The 18,877-nt window shown below is 47.1% G+C and overlaps 1 protein-coding gene across 2 annotated transcripts in view; it reads right to left on the reverse strand.

Annotated features, from left to right (window-relative positions):
• RCSD1 (RCSD domain containing 1) overlaps nt 1–18,877 on the reverse strand; it is a 62,680-nt gene that overhangs the window by 43,116 nt on the left and 687 nt on the right. The gene's annotated exons all lie outside the window — the stretch shown is intronic.

Consider the following 18,877-nt stretch of genomic DNA (forward strand, 5'->3'; position numbering starts at 1 on the left):
AAACCGGTTCCAGTTACTCATATCTTCATCTGTTGGCTGAAAATACGCTTGGGTATCTGGCCATGGGGAGGGTTTAGCTTTAAAGGAGCTAATTCCTTTTAAACATAAATACTCTCCCATATTTGGTGGGAGGGACCACCGGCTCCAGGAGGGGTGGGGAGATGGGAATCTCCTCCCTGGGCCATGCCCAGGGCTCCACCCTCCCGTGGAAAAAGGCCCTGGTAACCAGCTAGGTGAGAGGAAATATCTGGGGCCCACCCCCAGATGAGAGTGGGAGTGAAGGAGAAGCACAGCCCCTCTGGCAGTGACTAAACCTCCTTTGGCACCCCGGGAGGATGGCAGTTAGGGCGTGGGTCGGTTCATGCTGTCCGTCATCCTGCCAGGTCTCGTCTCACCTTTATATTGGCCAGGCTGATATGCAACCCTTGCTCCCCAAAATGGAGTTGTGACTGTGGAGTAAGAGTCCCAGAGTAACGAAACTCCCAGTAAGGTGATGGGGAAGAGGCAGGGAAGTTTCAGGCAGAAGCAAAGGGTACATGACACTGAGAGCTGGAAGTAGCTTAGAATGGTTAGAAACAGCAGGGGCAAAGTCTGTAGGGGCCCAGGAAGGTGGCTCTGATTTATCTACTCAAAAGGAGGAGACCTGGGGAGGGAGAGAGCCGGGCAGCCAAACTGCCAGTGCAGGGTGCCGGATAGTGGTCCCTTTCCAGGGTGTGGCCCAGTGACAGGCATACACAGTAGCAAGGCATACAGTAAAAGGTGGGCCCAGCCACAGAAGGGGTGGTCAGAGCCCCTGGAGCTCCATTCCTGCCCCTATTAGTGTGGTTGGGAGTGGTCACCTTTGCTGAGCCCAATTCCTTCTACCCACAGCTGGAGTCACAGCTGGAAGGGAGGTTCCCAGGCTAGAGATTAACTATGCATTGGATGTGTCATCCAAATTCATAGCGCCCAGCATATAAAACGCAATTGTATTTGGTCATAGGGTCTTTAAGGAGGTAAGTAATAAAGTGAGGTCATAAGAAGGCCTTAATCCAGAGGCCCTGGGGTCCTCATAGGATAGGAAGAGATTAGGACACAGGCATACACAGGGAAGACTATGTGAGGACACAGGAGACAAGCCAAGGAGAGTGGAGAGACGTCTCAGAAGAAACCAACCCTGCTGAGACCTTGATCTTGGACTTCCAGCCTCCAGAACTGGGAGAAGTGTCTATTTATTTGGCTCTTTTGTTTTGGCCATCCTAGCATAGAAGAAGCACAGGGGTTGATCCAGGCCTGTGGACGCAGCCTCTGGGGTTGTCCTCCACACACCCTTCATCCTGCTATACTCTTGCTCGTGGGATGGTGTCAGGGTACAAGTGTCTCCCCCTCTTCTTCCCTACCCATTGAAACTTCTCAACATCACACCAGTAGATCCATTGGCTATGCTGGAATTCTCACTGTCTCCTCCCTGCTCTGCTCTTAATTGTTTTGTTTTTAAAACTTTTGTTTCTAAAACTCAAAATGCTTCACTAGGCAGAGGGGGAGGCCCTATAGCTCCTTAGACTGTGGCTGGACCAAGCTCCTGACTAGAGGGTCAGGCAGTGGTCTCCAGGCATGGATGGCAGGTCTTTCCTCATGCACCAAGGCCTCCTGGTGGGTTGCTGGGGTATCAGGCCAGAGTCTGACCCAAACACTAGAGAGGCAGGAAGTCCAGCCCACCCCCACCCCACCCCTCACTGTTTCCTCTTTGTGGCTTCAAACACGGCCTCTGCCTATGAGCAAGCAATCTCGACCTGGCTTTTCATCTGTAACAGCTGTTCTGAGCTTCAAAGGCAAGCAAGAGAGGAGGAGGAAGCACAGGTCCTGGAGGGGCACACTCATAGCCCCTTCCCCACCACAGCTCCCCACACATGCCCAGGCTTCGGAATCCATGTTCTCGAGGGAGCAAGTTATTTCCAGATATTTCCTCGTATTTTCCAAAACCAGAGATGACAACACTTTGCATTCATGGAGTCTTTTACCTCTTTCCTAAGTCCTTCACTATAAACATGTTATGTCACTGAATCCTCCCATTAGTTTATGGCCATACCACCCTGAACACGCCCCATCCATCTGAATCGCCTCAAAAAGCCAGGCGGTGCTGGAATTAACTTTCCAGAAAGGGCTCTAGACCTTCTGCCATTGATTCAAGATCCTACAGCCACAGGAGTGGGTACAGAGCCCTGAACTCCTGCCCCATGGTACTGGTTTCTTCCAGCCATACAGTAACAGCCCTTGGCGCCAGCCCACATGCCAAGACACATGACAGCCCCTTCACAGTGCCTTGGGGCAAGCTGCTTTTCATTGTGAATACAAGAAGCCTAGTCCCAGGCCTACCTGCCTTGTAAATGTTGAGGCCACATGTGGGCATACCCTTGGGAGCACAGGCCCCTGTACCATGCTGCCCCTTCCCAGAATTCTCTGCTGGGCCTTAGACCGATGAAGCAGAAAGTCCTTGGACGGTGAGGAGGGGTCCCCAACTCCAACTCCTTGCTCCTCCTTTGTCTCTAGTCCCCCTGACTCCCAGCTTGCCTGGTCTTTAGTCCAGATGACTCAACAGCCTCTTCATGGTCGCCACGCCAGGTCTCTCCTGTCAATTTTCTTTTTTTTTAATTTAAAGATTTATTAATTTATGCATACAAGAGCTGGGGTAAAGGCCAGAGATGCAGGAGGGTGTGAGGATCCACCAGAGACAAAGTGGGGAACAGAACAGGCAGACTGACTGAACACACTGCTGAGAGGAGCTAGTCAGGAGCTAGTCAGGAGAGGTCTGCTGCACCATGTGGGCTGCTCCCTGGCCAGCCGGAGATCGAAGTCGTGCTGCAGAGGCTGCAGGTTGCTTCACAGTGCTGTGCTTAACACTTTGTGCCACCAGGGTGGCACCACCAGGGTGGCCCCACCAGTCAATTTTCTGATCCTCAACCCCAGCAAACTTTCTAAACAGTAGATCTGATCATACAGCTCCCTGCCCCCGTTGTTCTGGGAATAAATGAGTGGTGACACTGAGAGATTTAATGGTCCCCTAATCTTACCTGACCCCTTAAGGCAAGGTAAGGTAAAGAGTGGGCTTGTGCTATGAATGCAGCTTCCAGGTAGCCCTTCAGGTTCTCCTCCTTGCAAATGCACTGTGACCCTAAGCACCTTGGTGCAGAAACCCTGGTGCCTGCTAACTGAAGTCCCAAGGGGGCCTTCATGGTCTTCCGTGGTCTGTCACTGAAATCCAGCAACTTCACATGTCTCTCTCTGCCCCTTCCAACTGGAACATCCTCTCTGTCCTCTTCACCTCTCCATCTCTGCTTCATCCTTCTGGATTAAGCTCAAGTACCCCTTCTTTGGGAGGTCCTCCTCCTCCTCTATCCCTCCCCAATTTGGCCAAGACACCCAGGTCATACCCTGATCCCTGGCCTGAGACAGATCATCTATAAATTTTGACCAAATTGTTGGGGTCACAGTTACCCTCTGACTCACTAGCCTTCAAGCTCCCCAAGGGCAGTACCAAAGCTTTATTCCCGTGTGTGTCCAGAATTGTGTGTACCGAAGCTGAAGCAATCGGTACTCTTTATATATTTATTAAGCAGGTGAGTAAGTGATTACTTCTCCTCCCTAACCCAGATCGCTCTGTCCATGACTAGAGGGATTTCCCAGGACAAGTCCTCACTCCCTAGAGGTCAGTCCAAGCACTCAAGGGTTCTTGCCTCCATCTTTAAATAGGGCAGGGGTGCAGGGATGGGGGGAGACTGAAGGTCTAGTGTCTCCAGGCTCACTCTGCCCTGCCCCTCTCTTTGTGATCCCCCCCCACCAACTGCAGCTGCTCCAGCAGGAAGTTCCAGATTGCTTCATTTCCCAGGGTGTCTACGCCCCTTTCCTGCCTTGCCTCCCCCGCGCCCCCCCCACCCTGGAGGGTAGGGTGCTGTGCTTAATAGAGGGCCCCTCACCTCACATTCCCTTCCTGGCACATCTGGCTGAGGCTGCAGTTTGTGTGCACCAGGTACAGTGAGCCTTTGAGGAAGGAAGTCCAGGCCCAATTTGGCAACATTAACAGAGAAATATAAAAATATTCATATCCTTTGACCTAATAATTCCACTCCTGGGAATTGCTCCCAAAGAAATAATTCAAAAGAAGAGAAAAAAAAAAATAACGTTAGAGCTATGTTATTTTCAATAAGGAGAAAGTGGAAGCAAATGCCATGTCTCAAAATAGAAAAATGATGAAATAATAAATTATTGTATATTTGTATAATCGAATACCACACAGACATTTAAAATGAAAATGTAACTAGAATAAAGATATGGCTTGGAAAGAACATTAAATGAAAAGATGGAGATCAGAGTTGCATATATTCCCATTACAATGCTGTGGGACATAAAAAATAATAAAGACACAAACTTGGAAGGAGTGATAGTAAGCAAACTGTCTTCCTCCTTTTTTAACTGACAAAGGGGATAAAATTGAGGCTCAGAAGGAAGCAAGGAAAAGAGTTACATTAGGATGATGAATTTTTAAAATTTTACCTTAAAATGTTTTATATTAGGACCTCCCAGGTGGTGCAAGGGGTTAAGTCTCAGCACTTATCAAGCTGTCATCAGCCACTGCAGGCACGAGTTCAATCTCCAGCCAGGGAGCTACCCACATGGCACAGCAGACCTCTCCTGTCTCACCCGCTGCTCCCCTCAGCAGTGTATTTCAGTAGATCTTCCTATTCTGCTCCCCACTCTGTCGCTGGTGAATCTTCTGGCCTACACCCCAGTTCTTGTATGCATAAATAAATAAAAATAAATCTTTTAAAAATGTTTTATATTAATTTAATAATAAATCAATATTTCACAACTAAAGAAAATACCCTGAAGGGAGCCCATAAAATCTGTACATAGTCTTGCCTCATCCTTGTCCTCCAGTGTCCACTTTGCCTGTCCCCACCCTGTGTTCTTGTGTGCTTGCACATGTGCACACACAGGGCGCACACATACCCACCCATAACAGAACCTCCATTTTGGTCACATAAGGTACCCATGTCCCTGCATGCATCTTTCATCCCACACCCCTCCTTGTCCTAACAGCTTTGCGTCACCATTCTTTTTTTTTGCCCCTTCACTATTGTCACCTGTTAAAACACCACTTCCAGCGCCCACTGGGAAATCACCATCTCCTGTAAAGTTCTCTTCAGATTCCTCAAGGAAGTCCCCCGTGCCCATGACCTGGTTGCTCAAGGAACACTTCAGCATCCCCATGCCCTGCATTTATTTGGAGATGCACTGTTTCACTTCCACCACTTCTAAACCTTCAGTTTATGAGATACTGTCTATATTTGACTTCTTCCAAGAATGCACACAGCAATCCTTCATACAGTAGGCCCAATAAATATTTGTGGGACAACCGAACAATGAAATATATCCCCAAGCCAGGTTTGTCCTACATCACGCCTGATATTTTCCGAAGGCTGAGCAGAGGCCAGTACACGCATCCCTGTTTAATTTCGTTATGTTGATTTTGGCCCAGCATCCCATCCTATATAAATCATTTTGAACTTGAATATGTCATGGATCATATTAACTATCCCAGTTGTGGGTCATCTGGCTTCTTTCTATTTTTCATCTAAGTCATTGACAAAAATATTTAACAAGCCAGGGCCAAGGACAGTCCAGCAGCCTGCTCCTGGAGACTTCCTCAGCAAAGACCTGCGACCCAGAGGGTAGAGACACTGTGGGCAAGGTAGTGCAACCTGCTTTGAATTCATCTTGCCCAAACATCCTTTGTAACACAAGTATGAGATTTTTAGAGAAATCAGAACACCCTTGCTGGCAGATGAAAGCACTCAAGCCTTAAAAGCAGGAGATCAGGATTGCTGTGAGCTGAGAAGGGCTCTGATTTGAATGGCTGCTTCTCTTTCTCCAATCGCAGCCACTTTGGCAGTCTCAGGATCCCACCCTGCTCAGCTTCCGCACTGGGGCCTTGCAGGTGTAAAGGTAATGGCAGGTCAGGGAAGAGGTAATCCAGGTATTCAAGAGGGAGAAAAGGAAGGGAAGCCCCCTTTTGTAGGATTACTCTCCTTCCCGTTTCTTGCCTCCTCCTTTCACTGTCCTCCCAGGGTGAATCTGCAAAATACACTTAGGGGCTCCTCTCTTTCCCTGGCTTTCTATGAAATGCATTTGTTGAGCCAATGAGACTGAGACTTGCTTCTTGCCGGCCTTGAACATCCTGTGAGCCTGCAGCTTTCTCCTGCTCCAAGACTCCCCACATTTCCCTCTTCCTGTCTGGCTGTTTGTAGGTACTGTTTGTAGTTCACTGCCCAAAGATGGGTGTCTGCAGAGTTCAGATAGCTTTCCCAGCAAAGGCCTTCAGTTGATTGCACCAGCGCTTCCCCCCACTCTCTCAATCTGGACAACTTCCAACATCCTCTAGTTCCTCCTGGGTCCCAGTCAAAGGAGAACCCAAAGCAAGGGAAGCTGTTTTCTTCCAAATGAAACTAAAAAGCCTACTTATTTATTCAAAAAACAACCATAACACACCTAGTACGTGCCAGGCACTATTTCATACAATTTACACAAATCTTAACTCATTTAATCCACCCAACCCAATCATGTAGGTATTGTTATTATTTCTGTTTCTAGAAGGGGAGCCCAAGGCACGGGGAGATCACAAGCTAGCAATGGGCAAGATTTATTTACATTCAGATGTTTGGCTTCGGGTCAGTGCTCTTAACTCTCTTTCAGCAGCAATAAGAAGCTTGTGGGGCCTCCCTGGTGGCCCCACAGGGGTTAAAGTCTCAGTACTATCAAGTTATCACCAGCCACTGCATCATGAGTTCAATCCCTGGCCAGGGAGCTAATCCACATGGTGCAGCAGAACTCTCCTGTCTGGTGTGTATTTCAGTAGATCTGCCTGTTCTGCTCCCCACTCTGTCTCTGGTGAATCCTCTCACCCCCCACACCTCTGGTCTACACCCCAGTTCTTATATGCATAAATAAATTGCTTTAAAAAGAAAAAGAAATCTAAACTCGTAATATTTAAATAATAATAATAATGATGATGATGATGATGATAAATGAGAAGCCTGCACACCAGTCTTCATTCAAAAAGGTGTTTTGAAATCCCTGGAATCCAGCTGCAGAACAGAGGTTACCAGAGGGGCATGGAGGATGAGTGCAAAGGGCGGAGGGGGCTCAGTGGGCTGTGGTGGAGGGTTATAGGTACTTGGGCAGTGGGTGTGGTGTGGCAGCATATATTTGAAGAGTATGAACCTGTATTCCTAAACACACGTACACCTCAGTAAAAAACAAAAAGCGGGGTTTCCCCGTTGGCGCAGCGGTTGAGCGCTGGGTTGCAAAGCTGCCCGCAGCCTCTGCAGTGCCAGTTCGTTCCCCGGTTGGGCGAGGGTCCCACAAGGCATACAGACCTCTCCTGCCGCCCGCTGCTCCCCTCAGCAGTGTGCTTCCTCACTCTGCCTGTTCTACTCTCCACTCTGGCTCTGGTGAATTCTCTCACCCTCCCGTGCCTCTGACTGTACCCAGTGCTTGTATAAATAAATAAATAAATCTTTAAAAAAAAAAAAAAAAAGCAAAAAGGTATGCGCACTGTAGGTTTGAGAGTCTCTAATGGGGTGTTTAGATGTTACTGTTTAGTTTAGGGGATACAGGCAAGTGCTTTGAAAAGAACATGTGGTGGAATCATAAGGCCTTTTCCTTAATACTGTTACACAAATGAGTCTCTTTAGCGTCCTGTTTGGTCTGTAATGGAACAGCAGTTTTGCTCATATTCACTGTTACCTTTGCAGGCCATCTGCCCAACCTTACATTCAGCAAAGAGAATACCAGAACTTTCTCATACAGGAAATACACTCAGGGGGGCCTCCCTGGTGGTGTAAGGGGTTAAGACGCAATCTATGAAGCTATCCACAGCCACTGCAGCATGAATTCAATTCCCCCAGCCAGGGAGCTACCCACATGGCGCAGCAGACCTATCCTGCCTCTCCCGCTGCTCCCCTCAGCAGTGTACTTCAATCAATCTGCCTGTTCTGTTCCCTACTCTCTCTGGTGAATCCCATCACCCCCGAAACCTCTGGCCTGTACCCCAGCTCTTGTATGCATAAATAAATAAATCTTTAAAAAAAAAAGAAAAGATAATCTCAGGTTTGTCACCATTTTTCACACCATCAATAACCCATACTACCATGACTTTATAGGTTATTTTAACTTTCCAGGGTACATTCATAAATGATCTTACTTCTCACATTCACATCTTACTTCCTTTACAAAATAGGAAGAAGTATGAACCTATAAGGTAGGTAAAGCAGATGACAGTTTCACAGAGGGTGGAACAAACCAGAACCTAAAAGCTAATTACTGTTGCGGACCTGAAACTCAGGTCTCGTGATCTATCTCTCACAGAGCATTCCCCTCAACCCAGTTGAAATCAACAATCAGACAAAGGAAACCTACAGGAAGCAGAGGGACAGCCCGTGATATGATCTCCTTCAAGTCCCACTGCTTCATTCCAAGGTCACTTACTGGCTAACTTTTACCAGCTGCCCTTCCTCAGGCACAAAGGCCAGGGCTTATGTCTAAGGCTTATGCGGAAGCAGGGCAATTTTAAGTGTTATGTATCTACATGGAGAAAAAGGTTATTGCTTCCCTGTTCACCATGGGAAAGTGAACTTCCAAAAGAAAAAGACTCATGGATAACTCAGTACCACTAGCACAGCAATGGTAAAAAGATTTCCAAATTCCAGGAGATTTCAGGGTCATAAGCTGTCCGCCTTTATGGCGTGGTTTACGGAAGCGGTTCTCCCAGTGCTGAGATGCTTAACAAACATTTTGAACAGCTGCACCTACTTACTGGCTTAAGTTTATATTTCACTGATACATTTTCCTATAGAAATAAGGTGCATATGCACCCAACTTTCCTCTTCAGAACTACCTGCCCCTCTAATTGTGCCCAAAGCATGAAGAGCAATTGAAATCTTTGAAAACACTCTTTGTGCTAGCAAAGCAGATTTCGTTTCAATCAGGAAGGACATCTTTGACCAGAGAGTTGTGTAAGTCTCAAGTAAATGAGCACTGGGTAGCAGTGAGAAATGCTTTCTTCATCAGCCTACATATCTTCGCCAGCCAGGAAGAGAGTCTTACTTTCAGCCCTGGCTCTAAGATGGTCTGCTCTGTGAAGTCTTCTAAGCCCGTAGCAGAACACCAAGAGTCAGGGACTATTTCTAACTCTCATCATTCGGGGCAATGAGAAGATGTACTTCCCCATCCTGTGGCTGAGTAGACCATGTGGCTAGTTCCAATACTTCCAGACCAGAGTTGTGGCTGGGGAAGTCCCCCAGAATGTTCCTTCCATGACATGACAGCTAGTACTGTTATATTTGGTGGCTGCTCTGCCAACCTGGTTGCAGAGGGAGGACAACAATGACATGAAGCTGAGTCCCCGGTCAACACTTGACAGACATGTGGCTTCAGTGAGAAATAAACCTACGTTGTTGTTTGCCATGAAGATTATGGAATTGTCTTTTACAGTGACAACTAGCCCATCCTGACTATTATAGTCACCTGTCCTCACCGGTGCAACTGGACTGTTTACTCACTGTCTTTTCAGAGTTGATCACATTGTCTTGTAATTATTCTTCTATTTCTGCCCCTTCCACCTCCAGACTATATGGACCATGAGGGCAGGTATTGTGTCTTATTAACCCTTGTTTGGTAGCTACTTGTGTCTTAAATTAATGAATTAATTTAAGGGAAGAATTTGTGATTAAGGTATTTGATCACAGAATATGAAATGAGATAATACAAAATGTAATTTTATAATCTTGCTAGGCATGAATTTTTCTGAAGGTGGGAATTATCCTGGATAATCTTAAGTAGCTCTTCCAGCCTGCAGACACCCTTGTTCTCTCCCTGGAAAGGGACCAGAACAGGGGAGACAGTCATCATAGCTCAATGGACATGCTCCATAGCACCCTGGAGAACTTCCCAACTGTAGCTCAGAACAGAAAGAATTGTGGCTGTGACCCATGCCAATGTGGGTGACTGCGGGCTACCCAAGAGGCAAGAAATTAGTCACAAAAGTATCAATGAATATTTATTGGTCCTGTACCCCCTGGGTATGAGGTGGGGGTGTTTTATAATAAAGCCTAACAATAACCAAGGATTCATAATACTAATGCCCAAGTCCTCTGCCCCTACAATGGTAGCAAGTTGCCTACCATGGTGGGCTAAAGCTCCCCTACCTCCAGTGAGAAATGATCATTTCTGAATCTCTGGAAGCTATGAATGTTGCCTTATTTAGAAAAAGGGTTTTTGGGGACCTCGCTGGTGGCGCAAGGGGTTAAGATGCAACCTATGAAGCTCACTGCAACCACAGCAGCACGAGTTCAATCCCCAGCCAGGGAGCTACTCTCATGGCTTAGCAGACCTCTTCTGGTGCACCTGCTGCTCCCATCAACAATGTATTTCAGTAGAACTGCCTGTTCTATTCCCCACTCTGTCTCTGGTGAATTCTCTCACCCCCACAACTCTGGCCTGTACCCCAATTCTTATATGCATAAATAAATAAATCTAAAGAAGAAAGAAAGAAAGAAAGAAAGAGAGAGAGAGAGAGAGAGAGGAGGAGGAGAGAGAGAGAGAGAAAGAGAGAAAGAAAGTCTTTGCACATGTACTTAAAGATTTTGAGATGAGGGCCTCATCTTCAATGGACAGTGTGGGTCCTAAATCCAATGACACATGACCTCAGGAAAGACACACAGAAGAGAGAGCGAAGATTGTTCTGGCCACCAGCCAAGGAAGTCAGCCACTCCCTGAGGAGGCATGGGGTAGACTCTGGAGCCTCGTTGGGAATGTGGCCCTGCTACTTGTGTCAGATAACAGGCTGTGAGAGAAAAATGTTTTAAGTCACCTAATTTGTGGAAATGTGTTATGGCAGTCGTAGTAAACTCAAACACCTGCCAATCCACTGGCTTTAGATGCCCCATCTGGGCAGCCCTGGGGTTTTCTCTCATAGCCTGGAGCACCAGCCCCTTGCGGAGTCTCCTAGTCTTTTCTCCAGGGAAGCACAAGGGCTCTGAACCATCCTTGTTCTCTCCCTGAACATTTCCATTCAGGCCTTGGCAAGGGGATGCAGGCTTGACTGGGCAGCAGGGGCTGCCCAGAGGGTCTCTGGGAAAGCCCCTTGGAGGCATTGTTGATGCTGGCTAGCAGAGCAAGGTGTGACTAGCCCTGGTGTGGCGGCAGCCCTTAGCCTTAGCCCTGTCTCTTGGCATCTGTGGGCTAAGACAGTGATAAGAAAAGTCATTCCTGCCTCTGCCCACAGAGTGTGATGCTTGCTAGTTAAACCTAGAGAGCAGCACACCTCTGGCACAGATGTGGGCAGCCTGGAGAAGACCAGATACAGATAAGGAAGGCCATGAGGTACTTATGAGCTGATTTAAACATATGGATTAAAAGTTGCCTGTAGAAGGGGAATCGTGCTGGGAGTTAGGATTCCTCTGTCTTAGTTCTGACTTTGCCCATTTTCTGGGTGAACATAGGTACATTACCTGTGCTCAGAAAGTGGAAGAAATGGCTAAAGCTCTTTCTTGCTCTCAAAACCCTGACCCCTAAAAGTGCATTCTTATTTAAACTTCCTTTTTTGCCTATAGACATGGGCTCTAGTCTCACCCAGAAACACAACTGGAGTCTTTCAGAAGTCAGATGAGGGTGCAGAGTGAATCCACACTAATCTTCAAAAGGCCCAAGCCTTAAGCTGTCTGACCTCCACCGTGGCTGGACCCTGAACTGGAGGAGGGCTGGTCAGGTCGAGGAGTCTGCTGTCTCCCTGAGAGCCCACACCAGCTCTGTGGGAACAGCCAGAGCTTTTCCAGTGCAAGAGAAAGGACAGAGGATCCCACCCCATAGACTGTATTCAAATGGTGGTTCCTCTGGTGATTGCCCTCCAGACCTGGGGTAAATTATTCACTCATATCAGAAAGGAAGACTATATCTGTATACAATAGGTGCTCACAAGTGATCCCAGAGACAAGCTTACGTTTCTCCTACACTGACAGCAGTGTGGCTGCTCAGAAATGCTGTTATCCATTACAATGTATCCCAAAGCCAGACAAACCAGGGACTAAAAGTCTGGGATTGCACCTTAAGAGGGGGGATGGAGGCATCAGGTGCTTGGAATGAGCTATTGGAGTCTACAGGGGAGGCTCTGAGAAGGCCCAAAGCCTTCTGTGGCAAACTGTGAGATAAATGTTGTCTCTGACCTCTGGTATGGATGCCTGACTTGTGTCTTAATAGCATCCCAGGCACAGCTTTTTGTTCTATTTCACTGGCCCAGCTTTGGCTGATGTGGCTGCTGCTCCAGGGCCCCACTTTGGCTTGTCCTTACTCTGGCTTTGGGCGAAGGCTGTGGAATCAGCCTTTGTGGAAGGAGTGGAAGGAGTCAGTAGGGCTGCAGGTGGAGATATGAGTGGGTAGAGGGGATTGTGTGTCCGTGTGTATGTGTGCACACAAGCCACACACACTTTGCTTCCAGAGCTCTTCTGTCAGAGAAGGTAAGAAGGCCTTGGGTGAGCATGACCAAAGCCATTATTTACAGTCTGGGATGTGCAGGCCCCAGGAAGCATGCACTCATGATTCGGTTGAAATCCCCTGGCAGCTGCCCTCCTTGGGAGGTCCAGAAGAAGCACAGTTATAGGGGGACTCCCCAACTGAAGAAGCAAGTCTTCTCTAGTTCCCACTCGAGAACTGACTTTGAACTCCCACATACCCGAAAGCTTATCAAGATACTATCTTATATTGTTTATGTCATGTCATGTCATGTCATGTCGTGTGTGTATATTTTTATTTCCCCAAATAGAAGAGAGCACCTTTTAAGGCAAGGGTTGTAATTTGTATTTCTCTGCATCCCACCCTGGCTTTGAATATCTTTACCTTGCTTCACCCCCCAGCAACGAACTGCCCATGGTTCCCCATGTATGACACGGTTGTCTCTGGCACCAGTGTCTTGCTCTGGTCATTCCCTCTGACTGGAGTGCTCTTCCTGGTTTTTCTTAACTCTTGCTCATCCCTCAAGACTCAGATCAGAAATCATGTCTCAAAGGACACACCCCCGCCCCAATCATGTCTCAAAGTACCCCACCCCGCGCCAAGCCCCAGACTGAATATGGTGCCTCTCCTCAGTTCATGTGAACTGGAACCCCCTAAACTTGAGTTCTTTGAGAACCAGCAGGGTGACTGGTTCATCCCCAGTGCCTGGCATGCCCTCGAGGCACAAGTGTTGACCCTCTTTGAAGAGCTAGTGCCTGGTGTCCTTCAAATTATTACTGATTATGGATGATTCTGCCTGAGATTGCTGCCCTGAGGCAGGAGGGTGGCCCTGAGTTGGTGCAAACAGGTTCACAACTAAGGGCTGGGGGCATCTGATGATGCCAGGTACTTCATCTGGCTGGAGAGAACTTGTAGCCCCTAAGTCTGGAATGTCTCAGTGCCTCCAGTCCAATATTACCCATTAAGCTGGATGCTAAGGGCATCTCAGCAGGGTATCTGCAGCTAAGGGTCCTGCACCTCTCTCAGGGAGCCACTGAAGCTTGTTATTACAATGGCTGGAACACTTTCTTTCAGAATAGAGTCTGACGCATTCACGTACGTGACTTTACAGGTGACACTCAAGGGCTCAACAGTCATTTCCCACAATCCCCAGGAGAGGTATTTAGGTAGCCCTAAAGGAAAAAGAGAGGAAGCTCACTGCTTAAAAGAAAGGGGTACAAGGTCAGTGTCCTTTCTGGTCTGGCTCAGGTAAATCCATTCAGGTGCTGCGCTTCCGGAGGGAGAGTCCTAGAGTAGCAAGGCTGCAGGTGGCAGAGAAGTCTTTCTACTGTATGGGTGGTATTGCTGTGTTCTCTTTTGCATAGAGAGATAAAAATATCTACATAATCCCCTGAAGGCTGAACATGAGTTGATAAGGCTTTTGTGATGAAACTGATCATCTTACTTCCTAAGGCTTAGGCTGAACTATTCCCCAGAGGAGAGAAAAGTTACAAGCTGTTGACTTTCCAAAGGTCCAAGAGCACCCAACTCTTGTCTTGGTTTTCTCCTTTATAATGCAGTGGCAGCTGGGGAGCTGGAGATTGTTCTATTCCACCCAGAACTTGAGACATTTAGATCCCAATGAGCTGAGTACGGGTGGTCAAGCTGGCTGTGCAAACCTAAAACATTCTTATTGGAGGAAGACAGAGCAGCCCTCGGATTTTTCTGGAACTAAAATGCTTTCTCTTGCTGCTCTGATAAGATTACCGGGCCGCTGAGCTGCCAGTGTTCAGATTTCCCACGGAACCACTCTGGCCTTGCTGCAAGGAGCCACACTGTGGAGCAGGCTCTGAAACCTGACTCCCTTCCAGGAATGCTCGCTCACCCCCTCCTGTGATAGGGGCCTGGCCTGGCAGTCTCCCTCCCGAAATTCCCCCTGTCAGGGCAGCCCAGCTAAGGGAAGGTGTGGGGAAGTGGAAGCCAGTGTTGCTGCAGGGGTCCCACAGAGCCCCTGGGAGCCAGACAGGAATGTGGGGGTGTTCAGGCATACCCAGAAGTCCACTGAGCCAAACTCTAGCTTCCAGAGGCCATGCCATCCCTTATTATGACCCCAAAGCTCTCATTAGTTAATATAGGACTCAGTGAGGGCCTCCCTGGTGGCACCAGGGGTTAAGCACCGCACTATGAAGTAATCCGCAGCCTCTGCAGCACAAGTTGGATCCCCAGACGGCCAGGGAGCAACCCACATGGCGCAGCAGACCTCTCCTGACTCGCCCGCTGCTCCCCTTGGCAGTGTACATCAGTATGTCTTCTTGTTCTGTTCCCCACTCTGTCTCTGGTGAATCCTCTCACCCCCTGCATCTCTGGTCTGTACCCCAGCTCTTGAATGCATAAATAAATAAATCTTTAAAAAATATATATAGGACTCAGTGAAAGGAAGGGCCAAAAAGCAGCAAGGACTATAGGTGAAATTGTAGAAAATATTGAATGAAATAAAAAGATAGTGATGACAAAGTGGTGTATAAAATGAACACATTATATATACCAGTATGTACACACACACACACACACCATCATCATCATCAGTAATACTGGTAGTCTGAGGAGGAAAAGACATGTCACTCCAATAATTTAAAAGTCAACATTTAAAACACAAGATCTTGCTTATATAATAAATGACCAGTAAATACTAAATAAAGGGATGAATAACAAATAATAGCTGACAAGGACTTAGAGTTGCCTTAGAGAAAAGGATCCATTAATTGTCTCCAGCTAAGCCAGAAATTCCATTAGCAAGAAGTTTTAAATTTCATGCACTATATCCTTTTTTTCCCCCAACAAAACAGTAGCCACATGGTTGTGGGAGATAAGTTTAATTTTCATGCCTATTCAGTTGAACAAATGAAGGATTTAGTCAATGAAAATTAAACTTTGCAAGCACTGTCAGCTGATTGGAAAGTGTCTATAAATTATTTTTTAATGATTTATTTATTTATGCATACAAGAGCTGGGGTACAGGCCAGAGATCCGGGGGTGAGAGGATTCATCAGAGACAGAGTGGGGAACAGAACAGGTGGATTGACTGAAATACACTGAGGGGAGCAGCGGGCAAGACAGGAGAGGTCTGCTGCGCCATGTGGGTTGCTCCCTGGCTGGGGATTGAACTCGTGCTGCAGAGGCTGTGGATTGCTTCATAGTGCAGTGCTTAACCTCATGAGCCACCAGGGAGGCCCTGGATAGTGTCTATAATTTATATTTAAGCAACTAAGAATTCTAATTTCATTTTGATGTCTTAAATTTGCAACTCTCTTTTCTATACATTTCCCTCTCTTAGGTTCCTCACCATAGTGACTTCACTGCTAACTCTTCTAGAGAAAAATTATACTTGCATCATAAAAGGTCTGTGTTTCTCATGGAGTACTAGACATTTCTGCTCAGAACAAACCCAACATATTTGAATCCTACTTTAAAAAAACCTGTTCTTTCTCCATTTTCAATCATTGATTTACTCATTCAGCAAGCAATTCTGGAGTGGCTGGCAGGGCCTAGATATCTAAGACATGGCCCTCACCATCCAGGGGACTTCAGAGGAGAGCCAGGTAAGCCAACAATTCCAATTCCAACTGATACTCTTCCTGAGGTGGAGACAAAGTTGCTGCTGATGGGGAGAAGAAGGAGTTCCCTATTTCTGTTAGTTTACTTATCAGGGAAGCTTCTATTGAGAAATGTTATGATTAAGTTCTGGGACCTGTGCTAATCTCTGAGCACTTGAAAGCCAGTAAGTCAGTCCCTGCCTACAAAAGGCTGGAAGAGCTGGAAGAACCTTGCTGCCCTTCTCTGTGGGTTCTTGGAGAAGATGTCTTCTGGACACCCTGGCACACTCAAACAGTGGTCATTTCTTTATTCTTCTATCTTTTTCCACTCTCACTGCCTCTCAAAGTCAAAATACGCTTGAATTTCTGAGAGGCACCTTAACCTGACTCCCTTGCTCACTCTATGAAGTGGCATTTCTGCCATACTATCCCCGTGACATTGTGGCTGCCATCTTACTCAACACCTTTCAGAGTTTCTTACTGTTCATGGAGCAGAATCTGGGGCCATCCACAAGGTGGATTTCAGAACTGTAGCCGGTCTATGTCCAAGTTAGAAAAAGACGTTCTTTTGGGGTGGGGGTGGGGGGGGCACAGCTAGGGAAGGAGATTTTGTGTGAATTAAAAATAACCCTTTCCTCATAGTGGTTTGGATTCTAGCTCCCACACATCCACTCAGCCAGAATCTGTTATACTCAGAGGCCCTGTGGTTTTAATCTTAGTACTTTCAATTTTTTTCTCATTGCTTCACTACCTTCCATTCCAGCCCACTGGCGTACTTTCTAGAACAAAGCTAGCATGTTCTCCCTGCACCCACTCCTTGTACTTTGTCCTCATCATCCACCTTTCTTTCGAGGTTTATTTCAAGCCTTGCTTCAGAATATTAAATACTATAGAACTTATGGTCTATAACACATGCTTAAAAATTATATACACCACAAGATAGAGGTCTCACTTTCTCTATTGGATGGTAAATTTTTTAAAAGTATCTCTACCTTAATGAGTGGAAGTAATGACTCATGTTGTGGACAAAGGTAACAGTGACTGGCAGGGAGGGAGGAGAGAAGATTTCTGCAAGATTTCCAATTGGTTAGTAGTTTCTGGAGAATGAGTGTTAAGACAGCCTTGTTTATCTGGTTTGAATTCCTAATCAAGTAATATAATTCCATTTCTTCCCCCAAATAGTGGTCCTTTTATGTCTCAAAAATGGACTTCACCTCTCAAAAGAGGGTTTTACTCTGAGATTTTCAGGAAACCTTAATTCTCAATAATTTTCATGCCTCACCATGAAAAGTTGACTTCCTGGATAAAAATCGTCACTTCCCCTACTCTTCATTTCCTCTTTACTGCCTTCACCAGTACTAGCTGTTACAGTTTTTTTTATTTTTTTAGGTGTTTTGATAAAGAAACTTCAAAGCAGTCACCCCAACCAGCAAATCTAGCCCTTAAGAACAGGCTCCTGGGAGGTGGGGCAATTCCCCCCACTCCTCTCTCTCTCCTACCTCCCTCCCAGTCACGTCTCTGGGGAATTCCCTCTCAGTTACTACAATCTCAATTTGTAGAGCAAAAAACCATCTCTTTTCAGGGCACCCCCAGCCACACAGGAAGTTGCTCAGGTGACAGTTTCAGGACCTCCACCTCTGTCTTCCTTCCTCAACTATAGCAAAGAAAGTGCCTCTGTGGAAGATGTCCCTCTGAGCTTCCTAGAACAAGGCTCAAACTTGCACACAGCCCTCAAGCAGCAACCTGCCCTTTAGTGTAAGAAGTCCTTTGTTCCTACCTCCAATTCATTTCTGCAAGAGATTTAGCAGGTCATAAACCCTATGAAACTTCTAACTTACTCTCCCAGAGGACTAAACCCACTTCTAAACCCACTTCTTCTAGTTCCTTCACCCAGCAGGGTGAGCTGGATGTCCAGAACCATCTCCCTCTTCTGCTCAGAAGCTGCAGGCAGCTCTGAGGGAATTGTGTTGCTTTGAGTTGTGTGATGTTTGAGTAGACTTGTGAGCATGGCTTGCTGAGCTTTGCTGCCAATACCTCCTTCCTGCTCCAGGGACCCCTCCCCATCAACAACTCCCCCCCCCCTTCCTGCTCCAGGGACCCCTCCCCATCAACTCCCCACACACACACACACACAACACACACACCAGCTCATCTGCAATCTCCTGCATTTTCCTGACTTGCAAATATTTCTATGGAGAGTTGCTCTCACACTTGGTGGACCCATGGGCCCCTCCCTACACTTTATAAAGCCCTCCCTGAAAGTCACTCCTGTTCCTTGAAGACAATTGAGCTGGATGCCTGAATGCCCCTGCTGCCCAGGATATCTAAGTCTGCAGAGAAATCACAGAATTCTGTAGGCTAAGCAGTATGTCCAGCCCAGAAGAGCTGAACAGGGCTGGGGGTGGGGGTGGGGGTCCTGAGCAGAACCTGACCCAGGAAGGGGAGGCAGAATCGATTTGACCACAGACCAAGGGCTCAGCCTCAGGAGGAGCAATTTTCCCTTTGAATATGAATGGGAATCACCATCTCCTTTCTCCTTTTCAAAAGCCTGCAGCCTGCTGGGATTGACTTAGGGCGAAATGTCAGGTCTTAAAATCCAGGGGGAAATTTATGGGAGCCTCCAGATGCAGAGGAGAAGCCAGAGGAATACACCAGGCAGTGCTCAGCGTGAGGGTGGTTCCCCGCATCATGGAGGTTAAAACAGCACCAAGAAGAAACCCCAGGTACGAGTCTCACCCTGGTGCTCCGGAACCATGTGGCCA

Source organism: Talpa occidentalis, unplaced genomic scaffold (genome assembly GCF_014898055.3).
Source record: "Talpa occidentalis isolate TD23 unplaced genomic scaffold, MPIMG_talOcc4v2.1 talOcc4.12, whole genome shotgun sequence".
Lineage (NCBI taxonomy): Eukaryota > Metazoa > Chordata > Mammalia > Eulipotyphla > Talpidae > Talpa > Talpa occidentalis.